Genomic DNA, 22,472 nt, shown 5'->3' on the forward strand with positions numbered 1-22,472 from the left:
CCAGGAAGTAGCAGAGCTTTGATGCAGTTGCTATGGAGAAGTAAGTAGCTGTCACCTGAGAGGTTTACAGTGAAGTGTCCTGGAGATTAGAATTCTTCTGATTTTACACAGGACAGGTGCATCAAAAAGTGAGACACAGGATTGAACATTCTAGCTCCATTCTTGGCCATTCGCTATAGGTCAGTCCACCAGAGCATAACATTAGATTGGTTGAAGGGTTCTGGCTAGAGGGAATAAAAGGCCAGGCACACAGTTAAAGGGTAGCAGTTGTCAGATGGATTCTTGAAGAGGGTCCGGAAGCAGGAAAAGCTGGAGCCAAATGTGCAGCAGCTGCAAAGAAGGTGAAATCTTTGTTTGGGGGTCATTAGAAAAGGGAATGAAAATAAATCTGCTGACATCGCAAATGAGGAGAGTCCTGTTTCCACAGTGGTCTCCCAGGAGCATGCAGCTAACCACTGTGAGAACAGGATGCTGAACTAGATGAGTGAGCAAGTATATTCATATGTTTATATGCATGAAAGAGCTGAAACAGGTCAGAGGGGACAGTAGAGCAGAGTGGCTCCAGAGCGTACAGAAAGAAGACAAGGGAAAACTAAATTCAGGAAGGCAGACACTTAAAGAGGAAAGGAATGTCTTAAATATCCCTTCAAAGGGGGGGGGTCTCCTGGAAGCAGTTGGACTCAAGAAGCTGTGATCTCTTCCCTGGTTTGCATTACTGTGCTGAATCTTGAGCCTAACTACAAGAAAGACTTCAGGTTTAAATTAACCTGTGATTGTTTACTGGGCAGAGGTTAAGGGGGAAGAAACTGGATAAGCATTTAATTAAGTTATGGAAGTGAGAGAGTGGTGCACACCATTTTAAGGTTATGGTACTGTCTTAACAATTAAGCAAGCACTGTACAAAACCTTTAATATTCAACCTGTGAAGTGGTAATTCATATTTACTGTGAATAAGTTTAATACTGTTATATTTGGTTCAACTTTTTTTAAAAAAAAATCCTGCTCTGCCTGTTGTATGCCTAAATATGCTACCACCTACAAGGGGAATCAGGGAATATTTTCAGAAAGGGTTGGCAGCATCAGAAGAGAAGGGATAAAACAAGCAGGTGCATTCAGCACACAGGGTGGCATAGTGGTTGAGCAAAAACATAGGGCTGATGGCAGAAGCAGGATCTTTCACATATGATGTCACAGCCGAAGGACCCACCTCGTTTGGTGCCAGGACAGAGAAAAATTTTCACATGTGGTGGCAGCTTTTGTGGGTATAAAGTAGGGATTCTTCCACAGGCATAGGAATGATTTTTCAACCCAGTGAGCCACACTCATGTGAAGGTGCGATTCTCTTGAATACTGTACACATGACTTCCATGCTGGCAATTTTACTTTTGGAGCCTCTGCAGAAATTTCAGTGGCTACTTATATACAGTGGCGGAGGAACCCTCTCCGGCACCTGGGGCGGGATGCCAAGGGGCAGGGTGAACCGCCCGGTGGTGCATGCATGGCGTCTGTACAGACTGCGCATGTGCGGCATACCTTACGGGACTGCACACGCACGGCAGCCCATGTGGGCGCTGTGCAAGAGGCAGCCCATACAGACGCCCGTACGGACGGCACGCAAGAGCGGTGCCCATACTGACTGTGCGTGCCCTCAGCCGCTCTACAGCTGGGGGGAGGCAGGGACCATCTTGTCACCCCCCACCCAGTGGCACCCCAGTCAGCACGCCCCCTCCGCCCCCACTTTGTATGCCCCTGCTTATATCGTACCCGTGTGCAAGTACTGATTCACATAAAACTATATCTATGTAAGCATAGGCTGGGTGCAACTATGACAGTGATAACTAGAGGGCCACTGAAATATGCAAATCAGCTCTCTTCATGTACAGCAGGACTAACAAGAGTAATAGTAAGTATATCCTAGGATTATAGTGGCACAATAACTACAAACTATTGTGTATTGCTAAAATGTTATATGAATGATTAATAATTGTTTAAATTTGGGTTTAGATGGCAATCTAATAGTTACAATGCAATACTTCATTAATTTGTTGCTAAATATGAAGCTATGTTAAACAGATGGCTTTCATTAATTCATTGTTCCTTGTAAATTAATGTTTAGAATGCTCTATGTAGAATTTAGAGACCTTGTATGAACTTAGCTAATAAAACTAACAAAAGCCATTCTCACTGCATTGTTCCTTTCTAACTAAAACATTTTGCTGAGAACTGCACACCATTGTTTATGGAAAAATAATCCTTATAGGTACACATAGAAATGTGCAAACATCCAGAAACAGCTTGCTCTTGAGGAAAGAGGAAAGTGCTATTAAACAGGTGTTAGAATATAAATGGCATCTCATTAGTGATTGCTTTCTGTGACAAAGATACAAAAAAGCAACCTTTCATTCAAAGGCCAGCTGTATTACTCCTGAATCATTTTGTATCATCATTTACTTTTATGAAGATATTAGTTCTTTAAACATTTAAAAAATAGAATACCCAGTGCATTGAAATCAATTGGAGGAGGGAATCTTCCATCGATTCCACTTGCTGATTGCATCTTGCATATCAGACAAGTAATGGATATAGGGTGAAAAGTATGATAGTACAGTGGTACCATGGTTTACAAACCTAATCCATTACAGAAGTCCGTTCTTAAACCGAAACCATTCTTAAACCGAGGCGCGCTTTCCCTAAATGAAGCCTCCTGCTGCCGGTGCCCTTATACCATTCAGATTCCATTCTTAGACTGAGGCAAAGTTTGCAAACTGGGACACTACTTCCGGTTTTGCGGAGTTCGTAAACCAAATCGTTCGTCAACAGGACTGTTCTTAAACCGAGGTACCACCGTACTGTAAACCACCTCATCCAGCCATACCCGTACTGTGTGCAAAACCTGATAGTAAGGATATCCTAGTTCTCTCTCTTATAGCTTTAAATATGCCACAATCCTGAAGTCAGGGGAGGGGAGTTGGAGAGAGAAGTATTACACAATATAGCTTTTCTTCTTCCATTCTTTCAAACAGACCTTACAATTCTTTCATTTTTAACCCATGACTACTAGGTGGTATATATTTGCTCACTGTGAGAGATTATACCAGTCCATAGCAATCTCCACCACCAGGAAGAGGCAAACAAGATGGTAGGAGGCAGTAGCAGGACTTCCCAAGTGAGCTGGTTCAGGACCTTGGACAGTAACAAGGATACTTCATTAGAATGCAGGAGCAGGTGGCTTCGAACTCCAGGCAACAATTCTGTTTCTGGTAGCAGGATGAAGAAGTTACGTTAGCACTGACTTGCTGTAATTTTCAGAGATGGCTAGACTGGTCCAGAAATTCAAGTCTAAAGCCCCACCTTCTGAATGCTAGTTACAGGTAGGTAGCCGTGTTGGTCTGCCATAGTCGAAACAAAATAAAAAAGCCCAGGTGGTTAGGAAGGCCCAACAGACATTTCATTTCCTTAGTGTCTTGCGAAATAACAATGTTAGACAGCAACTGGTGATTTCCTTCTATCAGTCCAAGATAGAGAGTGTTCTCTCATACTGTATTATGGTGTGGTACACTGGTTTGACAGCCATGGACAGAAAGTCCCTACAGAGGGTGATGAAGACAGCACACGATATCATGGGCTGTCCCCTGAGTCCACTAGACGTCATCGCAGGAGACCGTTGCCTCAGAAGAGCGAGGAACATTCTCAGGGATTACACACACCCTGGCCAGCCCTTGGGCAGGAGATATACAAGCATGATAAGCTGCACCAACAGGTTAAAGAACAGTTTTTACCCGTGGGCCGTGAGGCTGCTGAATGGAAGACAGCAGCACTGCAGCTGACGTTCGGGGTTGGTGGTCATACGACAGCACACAGAGTGTAACAAGGACTGAGAAATTGGGGGGGGCTTATTTAATCTCACTGTAAACAAGTGGTACAGTGACAATAAAGTACTTCCTCTTCTTCATATTTATGTGGCAGTCTGGATCAGGACAGTGACATCTATAGCTGTAATACAGTGGTACCTCGGTTTAAGAACAGTCCTGTTTACAAACAGTTCAGTTTATGAACTCCACAAAACTGGAAGTATTGTCCTGGTTTGCAAACTTTACCTCAGTCTAAGAACGGAAGGGCACTGGCAGCGGAAGGCCTCATTCGGGAAAGAACGCCTCGGTTTAAGAATGGTTTCAGTTTAAGAATGGACTTCCGGAACGGATTAAGTTCATAAACTGAGGTACCACTGTATATGAGAACACATCATTCTACTGAACCATGTAATGTGTGGTTCAGTGGACCAGTTTGAGTGAAGGTGGTGCTTGTACTGTTCATTCACAAGTTACATTTTCACATTTTATTATTAAAATATTGTCAACAATTTATCCTGTGGTTCTGTGACTGGAAAATATTGTGAGCTGTTTGTACTTTGGTTTGTAAAAAGGGTCACTTTCTACCTTTCCCCAATGCAAACATTAAATAGTTCTCATTCAAAATGCTAACAACCTTCCCAATCACCAGTACGATCTAATGAAAAAGACATTTAACAAGGTCAGACGTCTTAGATTTCATTGTTGGCTTAGCTATTCTTTCACTGTGTAATGCTGCGCACACACAATACCTTAACCTGCCTTTCTGATTGTCAATTTCTATAAGATGAATGTCATAAATGAATGTTGCCAGACATAGTTTATAGTATATATCACTAGTTACTATGGTGATGAGTCCATTAATTAATGTTTTAAAGCCTTTGAGATCCTGGATGAAAACAAACAAGCATTAAAGTTTGTGAATTATCACCTAGATTGCTGAACCTCCAAAGAAAGAAGAACACTTGGGGGGGGGATACAGAACATGTTCAAATGTCACTAAGACATGGCACACTCAAAAATGTATCATTGTACTCATTGCCCATTATTCCATGTGGATGTAATTAAAAAAGCAATGGGATTCAAAGATAAACTAAGAATAAAAAGATTCAACCTGAATAAAGATGAGGACACCCCTCTGCATGCTTACTTACATCCAAGGAATTCAATGGGATTTACTCCCAGGTAAGTGTATGTAGGTATGCTCACCCAGACCTAGATACCTTCAGCAAGATACTGAATTGTGTACCTTCATGTAAAATCAACTAACAAAGGACTCCTCTACATACCTATTCAGAATTAAATCCTATTGAATGCAAGGGAGCTTACTCTCAGGTATATGAGTATAGGATGACAGTCTAAAGCCTGATACTGTGAAGATAAAGCCAAGATACCATACTGAATTATTGAAAAACAAAATGAAATGAAAAGGTGACATAATTGTAGCTCTATTGAGATCTGTACTTCAGCTATATATCCATAGGTATATAGTCCACAAGATTTTCTAGAAATTAGTTAGAAGGAAAAGCCTTTAAGGTACAGACATGCAAGAAAACTGGTTTCTCAGCTGTACATTTATTGAGGTGTAAAGATCCATGCACATTCATGCGTATGGTTCATACACGCTATGGATTTCTTGAGCAAGAAACCAGTATAACCATACTGTGTGGAGTGCCCTAAGGATAAAAGGGAATATGGTTGCCATTAAAATATGGAATTTGTCACTCCTTCTGGGATCCACCAAAACTCATAATTCACATCAGTCATCTTCTTGGCAGCACTTCTAAGAACATTCAGAAAGAGCCCTTAGGGTGGATCCATTTCTGACTCTTGCCTTCAGGTAAGGGTTTTATTTCCTTTGTCCACAAACATAGGCTGCCGTGATTATTTCTTTAAAACCATGTATGATCCAAACATGCCCTCAATAAATCAATGTTTACTTGAAAAACAAGACAATATCACAATGAAATCAAAGGGAATGGCTCAGAAACTGAGATTCATCTAGGATTCCCTGGTGACACAGAATAGGTCCAGACGTATGAAGTGAAAGAAGAACAAACATCTCAAATATATATATATATGTGACACTTGGATTTCAAGAGTTCTACATCTCTCTCGGGCTGTCACAGTCCTTGTCTGACCCTCAGCATTACAATGTCTCAAAGTTCCCAGGTGTCAGTGAGCTCTGGCTCTTGAAGTTGGATGGATATCTGTCAATTATACTCTTCAGAATACTTTGATGTGGCCAGGTGTGACCTAGCTCATTACCATACCAGGCATGAAAGCATCCTTTGTATTAACATTTTGATAATAAGGTTTATTCTTATCACATGCACTCTTCCTTTCGCTGGGCCCCCTGTATGCTCCATGCTTAATTTAATTCAGTATTACATTGCCTACATTTTATTTTGAATTCTGTGCAGCTGCTGTTGGCAATTATCCTTTCCGCACACCTCAGAGAGCATTAAGTTCATTTTTTTGTAGGTTTCCTCAGCCCCTAGCATAAATTACTTTCTGTATTTTCTGATCCCTTCCTAAAACTGAGGCTGTCTGGCCCATATAGGCGATGCTTTCAAATAAGTCTTTCAGTAACTCAGCTTGAGTGTGTGACCACATTATTGTCTGCGTTAGCATTGCATTAGTCCAGCCCCCTACAAACAAACAAACAAAAACAACTGTATATAAAGGAAGATACATTTCAACACTCACACAACTGGGCATGATTTTCACTTTAATGAAACAATGGCTTAATAATAGACACTAGTTATGTTATGGTCCACAATATCATAAGGTTCAAGGTCAACGCTATCCATCAATGCTCTTCCTGTACCAGCCGTACAGCAAGTCTGGCTCAGCACAAGATGAAAGGTGGTTTCAAGAAACATTGTAAGCATGTTTTATTTGGGCTGCATTTTCTTCAAAGCAGCTTGTTAAATTGTCTTTAGTGGCACAGGAGCCCACTCCTAGCTTCCTACTGAGAGCCCAACATCTGTTACCACCTGTCTAAAAACGGCAATAATATCCATGAAGAAAAACCCAAGGTTTGTTTTTCTTTTTATACAGATGCTCCGCATCCAAGCATCTGCACTAATCGCCACCATATCCTTGAACTTTGATACCTTTTGGGAGTCAGTGTGGAGAGAGCACTGGACCTGCACCTGGGCCACCTGGTTTCAAATCCCAGCACAACTACGGGCGCCGTCGATAGCAGGAGTCCCTCTCGTTTCCTCAGTGGTAAAAAATGCACACTGAAAAAACACACCAACCTTGTTGTGAAACAAAGATGAGATAAGAATTTTAAAGCATTTGCTGCACTAAAAGCGCTGTCTAAATGATCAATAAGCAGTGGTTTATGCACATTTTGTAGAAGACAAAATAGGGGCATTTCTACTAAATGATGTGTCGCTCTTTTTTCCTTACCTTTGTCACACACACACACACACACACACACACACACACACACACACACACAAGACTGCATCTAAAAAAGAATGCTGAAATTACACTAATCTACAACAATGAATCCTTGCTTCTCTGTGTGTTGGGGTGGTGAAAATTCATTTTGTTCATTGCAAGAGAACAACAATGCGAGCAGGAGCCTGAGTCATTGCTATCCATGGCAAATGGTTACCAGACTTTTATTGGATAACCAGTTGGTTGGGTTTATGATTTACAGCATAAGTGAAGCCCACAGTAGTTAATACCACATAATCAGAAAGGGCTTCTTTCAGGGCAATTGCTGCAGATGTTCAGGCATTAGACTGTGGGCATCTTTTAGCACTGCAAATTCACAGATCCAGTTAGCATGGCTCCAAAAAAATCCTAAGTGCAGAGACACGTGATTCTCACTTGTGATGATATTTGAGCCACACTGCCTAGAATCATATCGGACAACAAATGGAGGCTAAACTGCTTAACATTCTGGGTGCGGTCCAAGTTTGCAGTGAAATGGGAACTTTTAAAGGTAGGTAGAAAGTTTGGATGCTGCTTAAGGAGCACCATTTAGGAAGGGCAGAGTGGAATCTCCCTTCCCATTCACAATTCAATGGAACCATGATTATTCCTCAAGAAACAATTTTTTAAAATTAAATTTATATATCGCCCATCATCTGAAGATCACAGGGTGGTTTACAACCAACAAATAAATGAGTATACATACTAGATATACAAGCCAAAAGTGCAATTCAGTTTTTAAAGGGTGACCTTTTTACTGCAATAATATCACTGCAATAGCTGTAATGTAGTATTAAAAACTAACAAGAAACAACTCAGAAAATACACAGCAGCTTAATTTTTTTAATATATCCAGGAGTGATTCATGTCATTCCTCAATGAAATCTCTACACCTTCATCATATATACTACTGAAATATGAAACACTATCCCCATCTAAATGCTACTGTGGTGATAGGAGTATTGATAGTTATGAACCGATTTGGGTGCTTCAAGATTTATCTGTGAGGAAAGATAGAGTATTCTGGTTTGCACCTAACACTAAAACACAATTTGTTTAATAAATTGCAAGTTAGTCACAAGTTGTCTCGGGTAATTTCTCTCAAATTTGGTTTGTTTTCCATCTGTCTTTTCCTTAAGCCTTTGCAGTCTGGTAAGTGTCTTAGGTGGGATATTCAGATAATATCCCACCTAAGGAAGGATGCTGCAATTACAAATAACTCCAATCCATAGTCAAAATAAACCAAAATTCTCAAGCCAACAACAAGTCATGACTTCTGATCACAATTTGCTGGTAGTAAACAAACTAGGGTTAGGGTGCCAGCGAGGCGAGGGTTCATGCAAAAGCCATGGTTTAGTATTATATGCAAAACAGGCCTGTGAGTGTCTAGTATATTGCATGCTACCACCACAATGGCAAGAGTCATTTCTTTGTTGCCATTGCATTTGCAAAATCTCAGCTATCTCTGCTTTTTCACTTGTTCTAAGGGCTTTTATGTTCTGCCCCCCTTCACCAGCAGGGCTATGCATCTTAAGTAGAGTTCTGGCTTGAGGTTCAGGGAACCCTGGGTTAAGTGGGCCACTTCTCATGCCAATGACTTCCTTTGGCTATTCCAGGCAGTGGAACAGGTAGCAGCAGTGCTCCAAGCATGGCTGGGAGCTGATCTTTTCAATTTTTCAAAACAAAGAGAACAGGTTCCAGGTGCTCACTGGTACAAACCTCTTCTATTGAAGCTCTTCACATTTTAGAGCACAACAGTCCTCCTTCATTACTTTTTGCTCTTAAAACCTGAACTCAAGAAGCAGCTTGAAAATATGCTGGAGCGAATTGCTCCACATCTATATAAAACTCTCCCATGAAGTTTAATAGGGTCTAAAATTTTAGTGTCTTCACAGTGCCCTGGAACACCCAATAATTTTACTCCAAAACATTCTGGAAAATTTCATCTGGGGGTCTACAGTCAGGCAGCGCTGGTGGGACCTGGTGGTTGACCTAGGTTGCCAACTACTGATGATAGGCCTGACTTTCAGCCTCTCACTGTGACACTTCTGCAAAAAGTTTTATACAGATAAAAATTGCTTGCCTCTGCTCCAACCTTGACAACACCATCCCCCCCCCCCCCCGAATCGATAACCGATTCATTCAGGTCCTCCTCAAGTCAGATTTTATTGGATGGGTCCTCAGCCTTATACTAATTGTAGCAGTGAACATGAGGTTCAGGCCTAAACTAAATCTCCTTGAGTGAAAATCATTTTAGCTAGTGTGTTGAAATGAATTGAAAACCAAAGGCATCAACTTTAAAATAATTTGCAACATAAAATCACTAGACTAATAGAGCTGTGCATGCCAAACTGTGACACATTGTTTGGCAGGAAATAGCTGGCTATTCTCCATACATTAACTCAGTATATCGTAGACTCCGGAAAATGCATTGTTTTAGTAGAGCTGCTGAGATATGTCTCAATTACAAAGAAGCTCTCAGCCTAGCACCAAGCAAAGCAGAAGTCCTGATGTCAAGGACAGATGCAGCATTCACTTACTGTAGCATTGGAGGTCCATTTGTAAAGGACTGCAGCTACTGCTGCTTGGTGAGGTATACTAAAAGAAAAAAGAAAAAAATCATTATTCCTGATGCTGACCTACTAGCCTTGGCTTTTCGCAATAGGACCATACCTGCCAAGAAGGGCTGCAAACTTTATTTGATTAATCAGTGTGATTAATCTGCTGAATATTTAATCATAGTTTTAGCTCCCATTCCTCCAATTAATCAGTGGACTTGACATCTCGAGCAAAACCTGGATCTCAGCAATCTTGAGCGGTCCTCCCCTAAACCTGCCATAAAGACATAACAGTTCCTTCCCTCCCAATCGGGGGGGGGGGGGCGGAACAGTTTGCTGCATACCTCAACTCAAAGACAACTTTCTTTCCTGTTTACCTCGAAGGCCACAATATTGCTTTGTCTTTAAGGATAAAAGTAACTTAAATTTTCCTCCTCCAAACAACATTTCCCCAGACAAGTGAGGCTAACCATAGTAATGGGAAATGATAGGATTAGGTTTCATGACTTCATTATATTGGGCTGGAGCTAAGAAGTCCATAGGCTTATGCAGATAAAGTGTTTGCACAATACACTCATACCTTGGATCCGGAATACCTTGTGAGTCGAACATTTTGGCTCCCGAATGCCACAAACCCGGAAGTGAGTGTTCCGGTTTGCAAACATTCTTTGGAACCCAAACGCCCACCGCGGCTTCTGCAGCTTCTGTTTGAGTGCAGGAAGCTCCTACAGCCAATTGGAAGTCGCACCTTGGTTTCCTAATGTTTTCAGAAGTCAAACGGACTTCCAGAATGGATTCCGTTTGAGAACCAAGGTACGACTGTATAGCTCAGGAGACGCATTGGGGGCATTGCTACTAAGTATTTAAATGAAGTGGGAGAAACAGGACTAGGACACAAAATTGCATATGGACAAATCAAGATAATTAAGGTCATGGGTGGGTGTCTGTGGCCTTGCTAGTACTGCAGTAATGCACTTTGCAGCTTGTTTTTTATCTTCTTTTAAAAGGTTTAAACATGGGGGAAGTGGGCAGGAGGTCCCGGAACAGTGCAAAGGATCTAGTGCTTGGTTCACCTGGGCTGCCTCTGGGTAGTGTATGCACTCCATTTTATACCTACTGCATGGACTGGGTATGTGGGGAAGTGCTTTTCTTGTGGCTTGCACATGGCTTCTGTCATCATATATGAATCAGCCTCAATAAACTGAAAATTATTCTAATCTTAAATATGTCACTTCTCTGTTCCAACCACTTAAGTCAAAATACATAAGTAAAACTGAGAACATAGAAAGCTATATTGTAGTTATTCACATCTTGTAATGGGTTAAGGGATTTGGTTGTACTGACTGGCACCCATTGTCCATTCTAAGCTGCTGTGGAATGATCATGAACATTCTGGCTGCTGAACAGAGTAATTCGTGAGTTGAAGTGTTCTGAAAAGTCTTCTTTGATACAGCGCCTCTTCAATGTCAACTACAGCACTTCGCAATTCAGTTTATTTGGAAGCTAATTGAGCCCTGCTATTCAAGCATACGCAAAATATAATAGTGAGAAAAGCTGCAAATGATGTTGCATTACCGTTTTATGAAACAATGCTAGCTACAGATATATATTTAATGCAGGATTCTGGTGAAGAACGTTGAGGTTTTATTTTCCTTTCCTTTGTACTGTCTTTGTTATTTTATTTTTATTTTTTGCTTTCAGGCATAAAGTGAATGATTCTCAAATTTCTTTTTAAAAGGTTTAACATGTTTCCTTTGCATTTGGCTTATTTTGTTTCCCATCTGCATGGATTCTTCTTACGAAAATTCTGCTGCTACTGCAGAACAACACAGCGGTAACACCCCTCCTCCCTGCCCCAATTCAAAGATAGTGGCAACATCTTTCGGAGTGAGACCTTTACTGCTTCACCTCCTGGATTATGCTGGCTCACTAACATTTTAATTTTTTTAAAACAGCTTAGCATGCACTTCCATCTTCTCATTCCAGCCAAACTCTGGGCTCACCTTTCAGCCCTGGACTCTGCTGTGATCAGACTCATATAAATATTGTCACTAGCCACCATTCAAATCAGCGGAGACCTTTCCCATGCAACCTCTCCCCTTCTTTTTCTTCTTCCTTTTTTAAGGGCAAACTGTTTTATATCGACAACCATCTGTGAGGCTGTCTTTCAGGCCATCAAACCCTTCCATCCATTACAGAGAGCCTCCCTTCTCACCTCTGCTGCATGACAGCACAATAAGGATGACATACTAATTCAATGACTTGTAATTTCAGCTAAACAAAGACAAGTGCTGTAGCTTCTCCTTTTGTATTTCAGTGCCATATCAGTGAAGCCAGCTATGCAAACACAGCACTGGGAGGGTTTTATGACAACCGCTGAATGGGGGTGGGGGGGTGGGGAGGAGAGAGTAGCTTGGTCTTGGTTTTTTTATGGTTCTTGGCTCTGTCATTCTTGGCTCAGTGCTGCTGGCCACAGCCATTGTGTCTGGATTCTATGTCAGCAGCAGCTAATTGTTCCAAATAATGTTTATCATAGGGATCCACCAGGGAGCTGTATGTGTGGAGATAAGCTACAGGGCAATGATACCCACTATCTTCCTGATCTCTAAACAGAGTGCTTTTGATTCATGCCAAATAGCTCTTTAGGTTTCCAGGCTTTAATTTTTTTCCCCTCTTCTTTTTTTTTGGGGGGGGGGAGTAACAGCTTAATCATTGTGCCAACAATAGTGTCTAAGGGGATGTAATCAGTTTCCTCCGATAATCTTAGCAACACTTGAAAGACATGCGCAAAAAAAGCAGTAATTGAAGCAGTTGGTTCATTCTACCACCTGCTGCCGAAGTCACAGGTTAATCTAAATGAGGTCTCCCTTCCTATGAGGCTGGATGCTGAGTACTTTGCAAACTATAAATGTGTATTATACAAGCTTTACAAAATAATAAAGAAACAGTTCATTAAATGGAGGAGGGAGTGTTAAGTACCTGGGGCTTACTCAGCATTTCTTGACGCTGCGGCTTTATTCTGGGTATGTACCGCTACTGAAGATATAAGCAGAAGCTGACATTTCAGTTCACACATGGGTTGCAAGGAACGACGGGATCTTAGATGACTCCCAACACCTTTGAATGAAGGAGGATGGGGACTGATAAAAACATTTCCATGGCTTCCTACCCCACCACCTATCTTAATGAAAATATTGACATGCAGCCACATCCTGTTCATATTTATTCAAAAGCAAGTCCCTCTTATTCCACTGCATTACAACTCAAAGATGGAAAGATAATGTATGCTTCTCTGTCCAGCAATTTCCTTAACTTAAAAAGTAAATAAAACAGGTGTGTAGATTTTTATGGAGGTCTTAAGATTCCTCTTGGCACCCAAAAGGAGAAAGGATGCTTCAGATTGCACTAGCCAGCAAGGTGCTCTGCGGATGTTGTTGGACTACATGTCCCACTATCCTTGATTATGTTGGCTTGGGCTGATGGGAGCTGCAATCCAACCACACCTAGAGGACACCATGTTGGCTGTCCCTGCCTTAGATACTTTCTGTCAGGATTCTCAGCTGCAGTCAGAGGTAAGTGGCCTCACTCCAGGCATTCGGCTTGAGATCCTTGTTGACCTTCCCGTCTGCGTCTCCCGGCAGGATACAGGCAAGGTCACAAATCGGTGATCCTCCTCAAACGTGAGAAGAACACACCCTCCTCCTCTCCCTCCCTGCATTCCCCCAGGGAGGGGGAAAGAGACAGACAGGAGTCCTATTTACATGTCTTTATTCCTGTCATTCCAGCAGTACAGAGAAACATGTCTGCACTCTCCAGTCTCCAGCAGTAGAGTCTCAACTCAACCCCTGTACTTCCAGTACAGGTCAGATGACACTCTGAGCTAACATCCGGTGCTCAGTACAGAGAATAGACTGCCCCCTTTTTCCACTAGTACAGTTCCAGACATCAACATCCTGTTTTGCATTCCAGACACCTGCAGCTGGCTTTTGCATTGCTGCTTTTTCCTGACACTTTCTACATTGTTACATAGAAACATGGAATGCAGAGTTGGTGAGAGTGCTAGATTCCACGGGAATCTAGGTTGTCAGCTTCGGTTTCTCCCACCTGCAAAACAAAACAAAAAGACCTCTAGAATCCTCAATTCCTTCTAAATGTCAGGTCCTGTGCTCCTCATGGCCATGGTGTGACTTACCAAAAGTTAACACTGTTGGGGTGGGGGTGGACGTTATGCAGTGCTGTACCACCTGTATGCTGATATGCTCAACAAAAGAGGTTTAAAGACTATCTCAAGGCAAATCTTAAAAAAAGTAGTATAAATACCGACAACTGAGAAACACTGGCCTGCGAGTGATCCAGTTGGAGAACAGCCTTTACCAAAGGTGTCATGGGCTTTGAAGACACTCAGACTCAGAACACATGGGAGAAGCACGCTAAGAGAAAGGCACGCTTGGCAAATCCACACCGTGATCAACTCCCATCCGGGAACCAATGTCCCCACTGTGGAAGGACATGAGGTCCAGAATTGGCCTCCACAGTCACTTATGGACTCATTGTTAAAACCGTGTTTATGGAAGACAATCTTACTTGGCTAGGAGTGATCGCCAAAGAAGAAGAAGAAGAAGAATGCAGCCCAGCGCTCTATAAGCTCCCATGAGGCCAGGCAAATGGAGGAAAGGTAGGAGATGGAAGCAAACACAAAGGGAACACAGGTGAGAGTTGCAGAAAGCTTGAAACAATCTCTCATGCTGCTCAAAGGAATCACAATGTAAACAAGAACAACTGGCAACTTAGGTGGGTGGGCGAAAAATGAGTTCCTGGTGATGCCCTGCAAGAAGAAACAAGCCCCCAGCCATTATTGAACAAGCAAGAAAGGCTGTCTAGAGAGCTGCTGCTGGGCCCTTCACCCATCATCATATGTTGCTGTGTGTCATCCATGTGCCTTGACATGAAATCTGTGAGTTAGCTTTCTGTCAAATCTGTACAATCTGTATGCTGCAAGCTTTCCAAGAGCTTAATTATGCTGCTTTTGTATGGTGATGGCAGCCAAGTGCTTTGGCTCTTGGACAGTGTACTGTAATGTGCTCTGTGTTGTTCTACCCCTGAAAAAAGTCCAGAAACTGATATGGAATGTGAGTCTGGGGTGGGGGGAGCAGCGAAAATATCCAGCCCTGCAAGAGGAAGGCAAGATCTAGAAATTCCCCCTTTTCAAAGAAGTCCTATAAATCTAGTCACATACCCATTAGGAGAAATTGTCACTAAGAAGCTGGCAAATTTTCAGGAAAACTTTTTTAAAAATGAAGACTGATGTGGAAATGTGAAGAATTAAATTTAGGACTGGAAAAATGAGAAGATGAAATTGATTTATTTACCCATCTCTACATAAGACACAACTCACAGTGTTCTGTAAAGGTAAAGGGACCCCTGACCATTAGGTCCAGTCGTGACCGGCTCTGGGGTTGTGGCGCTCATCTCGCTTTATTGGCCAAGGGAGTTGGCGTACAGCTTCCGGGTCATGTGGCCAGCATGACTAAGCCGCTTCTGGTGAACCAGAGGAGCTCACGGAAACGCCGTTTACCTTCCTGCCGGAGTGGTACCTATTTATCTACTTGTACTTTGACATGCTTTCGAACTGCTAGGTGGGCAGGAGCTGGGACCGAGCAACGGGAGCTCACCCTGTCGCGGGGATTCGAACCACCAACCTTCTGATCGGCAAGTCCTAGGCTCTTGTGGTTTAACCCACAGCGCCACCCGCGTCCCTTCTAGAGTGTTCTGTAGAGACCCCCTAATACTCTGCGAGGGGGCTGTGAGAGGCAGGAAACACCAGTTCTGTGAGCTGCCTTCTACTCACACCAGGGCTACCGTATTTTCCTAGAAAACGAGGTGCTGGAACCCACCATGAATGCCTCCTATGTTCTCTTATAACAGCAATAGCACCTACCTGAGAGGTGCCGGAAGTGAGTTCCCAAGCGTTCCAGCTGAAAATAAGTCCTGGCTCACACAATATTGGAAAGGGTATGACTCAGAGACCCACTCCATCTAACAATTGCCTGACATCCTAGTCACTGCGCCACACTACCTGATGAAAAGAATAATAAAGGCTTTGCACTGTAAGTCGTACAATAAAACATTTCTTTTAACCTGATTTTTATTTGGTATCATACCTCTCTCTTTCTCTCAGTCTGTCACAGATATAGAAAGATGAATCCTACAGTTGCCTATGGAGATGGCAATTAAAAAAAAAAGTGCAACCCACTCCCAAGGCAACATTCTATCATTTTTAAAACTTTGTCATGTTTTATAGTGTGCTATAATGCGGCATTTAAATGCTGGCAAACTTTTAAATGCTGATACAGATATTGTTGATTAAATAAACTGAAAGTACGCACTTATCTATGGGCAAAATGAATGAAATACATGCTTGATTTGGAGTAAATGAGAAAAAGTCATGTGTAACCACTGTGCAAATGATTTCTGATAGAAAAGAGAAAACATAACAAGCAGTAGTGGGCTTTTGCATTAGCTCCTGAAGGTGCTGCTTTCTTAAGAAACAAATGATAGGGTTTAAGCAGTAAATCCTTTTCCAGCAGCTGAATGAATACATTTTAAGAACTTTAAATAGTGAGCCATTAATCATCAACACGAAACAAAGGCAACTTCTGTATCTTTTACATTTGGTGCATTGGTAACATTTGAAAACTACTTAATGTATAGGAAAACAATTTTAGAGGAGGGGACATGCCCCTTATTAACATCTTAATTGTCTATGCTAATTGGAAAGCTGCACCATTTTACGGTATGTTTTCTTAGCACACTGTTGTTGCTATTTAGTGTTAACATTATATTTAACATTACATGTAATGTTGAAGCCTATTCAGCTTTAACATTGCATAAGATTTATCAGCATTTATGTAGGGCTTTATTTCAAAGTGCCTGACATACATCATTTGGCAAACCTTAAAACAATCTTGCAGGTCAAACCAGTATGGTGTTATTTTCATGCTGTGTTGGGGCTCCAGAGACAATGGAGATCAGTGGTTTGAGTTCATAATTTCAAATTCTGGGAAACATTAGAGCCCTCTTCAGGTGACTATGGGGAGCGGCAAGTGGCCATGTGTGGAGCTAGCCCTACCCCTTCATTGATGCCACAGATACCCCCCTCCCTGCAATGTTCAAACCTTTTCCACCCACACCCCAAAATCTTCACATATTGAGTGAGAATATCTGAAGAGGGATTTCCTTGAACACATTTAGAATCCTCCACAGGAATGGAAACCCCAGTCATGCAAGATTCCTGAGCATGAGGAGGATACTAAGCATGAATGAACTAAGAATCCTCCTTTCAGAACTTCAGCTCATAATAGGGATGTCTGAGACTGCAAAGACAAATGGTAGAAATTGGGCTGCCATAAGTCTGGGAAAACCCAGACATGTCCTCTTTTTGTGGGCCAACATGCCCATCCGGAATTACATTTTAAAGGAAATGTTGGGGGGTGGGGTTAGCAGCTTGGGCTTGAGCTTGGGCTGCTCTGCATTCTGTGGCCACTGCCAGCCTCAGCTGGAGAAAGGGGTGCATGGGTGTGGTGGCAGCAGCCCTGCACATCTCTTTCCCCAGCTCGGGCTGGCAGCAGCTCGGGCTGTCCTCTTTTTTGTTCTTTGAGATATGGCAGCCCTATTATTTGTACTCCTTCCCCAACATCATTTTTTGGATAGGGCTGCCATATCTCAAAGAACAAAAAAGAGGACAGCCCGAGCTGCTGCCAGCCCGAGCTGGGGAAAGAGATGTGCAGGGCTGCTGCCACCACACCCATGCACCCCTTTCTCCAGCTGAGGCTGGCAGTGGCCACAGCATGCAGAGCAGCCCAAGCTCAAGCCCAAGCTGCTAACTCCCCCCCCTCCCCGACATTTCCTTCTGTTAGCTTTTGCTATGGAATTGTGCTCACAGGAAGTTTGGATCCAGCCCAATGTCCAGATTGGAGCCGCACTTTCAGTGCTCATGATGTTCCACAAAACTATTTAAATTTTGTAATCTTACCTACCAGATCGGTAAGACAAAACTTTCTGACATGGCACATGTCATGGTCAGAAATGAAAATGTTTAATTATGATTATCATTACTAATAGCAATAGTAGTACGCTGCTGAAACGTACACATCAGGCTTACAATACTGCAGAAGAAAGAATAACACTTTCTACTTTCCCCTACATTCCAGTTGTGCCTGTTTAAAATATATTTAAACAACATAAAAAGCCACAAAGCCTGAAAAGAGATGTAACATTGTGTAGAAGCAATTTCCATTCCGATCACTCTTTAATAATACAATCTGTGAGATAAAAGAAAATGGAGAATAGAAAATCAAGACACTGGCTAGATATGTGTGAAACGCACAAGAGGCCAGAATTTCATATTTTTCTGCTGCATGCAAAGGAAAGGAGTCTTTAACTCAGAAACAGGTTGTTGCCCGCTATAAAATTTCCTGGAGAATTGTTCTTGTCGCTGAGCAGTATTCTCTCCATCACCTCCACAGAATCAATGAGAAGATCAAATCACAACTCATATAATTTTCAGTGATTAGACAGCAATGGCAGCATTTCCAGAAATGACAACTGGAACAACCACTACGAGTTGAAGTTCTCACTATAATCAGTGGAATTTAAGTCAAGTGACTAACTTGTCCCATTGAGTCTGGCCCCAGCCATATGCAATGCCCCATGTTTAACAAAATAATTAGCATTTCCCATCTTGCCAATAACTATTAAGTTGTTGCCACTTCACAGAGGAAACATATTTTATTATATTCGGCTATTGATTGGAAGGTATTAATGACAGAGGAAAACTGCATTACAGTATAATATTCTCAAAGCAAAACTGGGTATCTTTGCAAACTGGATATTCTGAATTAGCTTTATAATATTTAGATAGAAGTATGCTATTTCCAATTCAACTTAATCATTTTATAGCACGACCCTATGCATCTTTATTTTCTTTTCACAATTATGTTGCATTTTATGGTTGGTTTTAAATTGTTTTTAGCATAGTGCTGGATGGATGGATTGATAGATAATTAGATAGACAGACAGAGTTATCAACCTGTTCTCCTGAGCCTTCTCATAATTAAAGCTAGCAACTGAAGTTTGGTCAAGTACTCTGATTTTCAGGCAAAAATCTTCTTGACCTCAAGCCTAGAGCAGTACTACTGAAAGCTGACTTTCCTACTGAAAGTCAGTGATTCAGAGAAGAAAGCATGGAAACGAAATAGGATGCTTTTCATGTACAATAAAATTAAGTGCTACTTAGTTAAAAGTGTTGCATTGTAAAAATATTTTCTCTGGAGTAGTTTATCAGTTCTACACGTGATATTGAATGACTGTACAACTCCAGAGTTGCCCCTTTGGTTGGAAAGTTTTTGTGTGTGTTTTGTTTTAGTAGATTTGCGGTGTACGCACAGGGTTGGAGAGGACAGGGAAGTTCCTTTTACTAATTCCCTTTGTTTCCCTGCACAGGAAGCAGTTGAATTAGGTGGAAGATAAAAGTCAAAAGAGTGTTTCCCTTTTACATCTTGCCATAAATATATCTTTGTGTCTGCAGTCAGGCTCTGACTGGGGACCAGCCAGGATTCACGTAGAGAAACAATCGACTTGGCATCATGTTGACACGTATAAACAACAGTCTGCCGACAGGCCTCACATTAGTGGCAGAATATTTTGGCAAAAGAAGGAGCTCCCTCCTGGGCAGTATGGCAACAGCAGCCAGCAGCATTCATTCATGCCTTTACTCTAAGCACACAATAGTAATTAAAAGATTAGAACAATGACATACATCCAACAGGTTTAAAAACAAACAAACCATGCAGCAGAGTGACATTTTTAATGCATGGAAATATCACTCTGGTAATTGAACTATTCCGCTAATTTTAACTTTGGGTGGTATCCAATTGATGGAAGGGACTTTCATCCAGAGGAAGTTTCTATGTGCCAAAACCAAAACAAAACCAAGAAAGAGGGTGATTGCAAAAGGTCCCCCAATCTTCTGGAGCAGGCTGGAGGAGAGGGGAGGGGAGAAGAGGCTGTGCAGAAAAGCAGGAATCAGCAAAAATTGCCCCCCTTTCCAGTAACAGAAACCACCACTGCATCAGGAACCCATACATCAGGCACCCTTGATGCCACCTCCTTTGAGTGCATGTATCTGGATAGCTGATGTTACTGTTACTGTCAGCAAGAGTCAACAAACTGAGCTGGGGGGAGAAAGTTCCTAGTGGAGCATTAACAGAGGGGCACACCGTGTGTGTGTGTGTGTGTGTGTGTGTGTGTGTGTGTGTGTGTGTTAAACCAAGAGAACAAGCATAGGACTAACACTCTGTTAGCATTAATAAAGCTGCAATGTTAAAATGCACACTGTTTCTTTGCAAAACAGGAGAATAGGGACGTTGCATCAGAGAAGCAACTTTGGCAGCAGGGACCGCTTCGGAACCAAAATGAGGCACTTTTTCGTTTAGTAGGTGCTATTTGTAAAAACTTAAGTGTCTACAGTTTTTACAAATAGTACCTACCAAACTGAAAAGTTTAAGTGTCTACAGTGGGATGCTGGTGGCGCTGTGGTCTAAACCACAGAGCTCAGGGCTTTCCGATCGGAAGGTCAGCGGTTCAAATCCCCGCAATGGGGTGAGCTCCTGTTGTTGAGTCCCAGCTCCTGCCAACCTAGCAGTTCTAAAGCATGCAGTGCAAGTAGATAAATAGGTACCGCTCCGGCGGGAAGGTAAATGGTGTTTCCGTGCGCTGCTCTGGTTCTCCAGAAGTGGCTTAGTCATGCTGGCCACATAACCTGGAAGCTGTACACTGGCTGCCTTGGCTAGTAAAGCGAGACGAGTGCCACAACCCCAGTCAGGGGTCCCTTTACCTTTTTAAGTGTCTACAGTATCTTTGCAAGCGAAGACTAGAACCGGACGGCACCGCATCACATCCTGGCAGCCCCACCATGTCTAATGGGCACAGGCCAACCACTAAAATTAAAGATTGTTTAGAGAGAAAGATTTGACAGCTAGTTCTGGACACAAACACCTCTTTTAAATGAAAACATGCAAATACACTTCTAAATCTTGTGAATATATTCTGCATGCTCGAGGGTTGTGCATTTAAGAGGTTAATGCCACTTGCTTGGTCTTAATTATCTCATTGTTTAACTCTTTGCATCAACACTGTCAGGAGAATATGCAGTAAGGCTGTTGGTGTAAATAATCCAAGTTCTAATGAACCCATTTATTTTCTCTTCTGTCCTTCACCCTCTACAGCAATGTTGCATATATAATGCTGCCGAATCCCACTCTTCCTGTGCATTAGCAGACTAAAAGAAATATTCACCCACTATAAAATGGCTAGTACTTCAGCACTTCAGATAAATGAAAACAATTTGGTTATCAAGATTCAGAGTCCCAGATATATTTTTCTGGGTTTGTGCTTTACTGTGCCTACTGCTGTATGCGTACATGGCACTCTGAAACATTTTATGAGACTTTTCCCCACTCACAAAACTAATTTATAGCTACATCTACCCACCCTCCCCCCAAAAGTGAAATGGTTACATGCAAAATTACTCCTGCCCGTAATTATAAAAAATGGCAAAAACATTTTAAATATCTGGATTTTACTTCTGCTAGTGCATGTTTCCCACCACCAACACCTTTAAAGGCATTTTAGTGGGTTTTTCATTTCCCTTTAATATTCTGAAATGTTCCGCATTTAAAGTTATGCACAAGAAATGCTCTCAAAAGCACTTATAAGTATAGTTTCTATGCCAAATGTGGAACGTGGCTCCAAAAAAGTTATTCACATGGCATTTGCGGATATAGACAAAGCACTTTACCAGAGAGAGAGAGAGAGAGAGAGAGAGAGAGAGAGAGAGAGAGAGATCCTCTAGCACATATGGATTTCCCTCCATTTTTAACCTTCCAAGAATCCTAGGCTAGGAGACAACTGGCCCCAAGGTTACACAGTGAGGTTTGTTGCTGTATGAGGTAAAGCACACTGTCAGTTATACCATTTTGTCTCTCACATGTCCTCATAGCAGCCTTCTCAAAAGAGATGGCATTATTATTCTAATCAAGTTCATGTCTGAGCATGTATTTGAGCATAGGCCCCTGCTCACTGGTGTGTCCACTCAACTGCACTTGTTCAGAAGAATGATAACCATATTGCTGAAATATTGCCGTTGTACTCCAGACTTCTTTTCCAACTGACAGTCAGGTGTCTCTTTGCTAACGATGATGTCAGGTTTGTTAAAATCTTCATGGTCACTGGTTGAGAATGCCTTTGATTAATTTGGAAACCTCATTTACGCATTTCAGCTTTAGCTACCCATTGCAGTTGCATTAATTTTGAGGCTTGGAAAGGGCGAACATTTGGTGACTGTTGCGCATTGTTACAAAAGAAAGAAGATGCTATCTTTCAAGGGGTAGTAATGGCTGGTACGTTTGGTAAACAGCAGCCCCATCCTGAGATGCACTGCAGACAAAGGACCAATGAAGTTAAAAGAACATGATTAGTGTGGCAGTGTGGTACAGACATAAAGGCCTCATAAGTTCTTGAAAATCATGTCAAGCTTTGTCTACCCAAAGTATCT

General features: G+C 42.0%; 1 protein-coding gene across 1 annotated transcript in view; it reads right to left on the reverse strand.

Annotated features, from left to right (window-relative positions):
- Positions 1-13,871: 13,871 nt before the first annotated feature.
- The window catches only part of LOC309528992 (uncharacterized protein), a 299,370-nt gene continuing 290,769 nt past the window's right edge, over positions 13,872-22,472 (reverse strand). Inside the window, exon 12 of the mRNA XM_082216707.1 lies at positions 13,872-13,963. The gene's annotated coding sequence lies outside the window, so the exon portion shown is untranslated. The remainder of the gene's footprint in view (positions 13,964-22,472) is intronic.

The sequence above is a fragment of the Podarcis vaucheri genome (assembly GCF_965113315.1).
Source record: "Podarcis vaucheri genome assembly, chromosome: 3".
NCBI lineage: Eukaryota > Metazoa > Chordata > Lepidosauria > Squamata > Lacertidae > Podarcis > Podarcis vaucheri.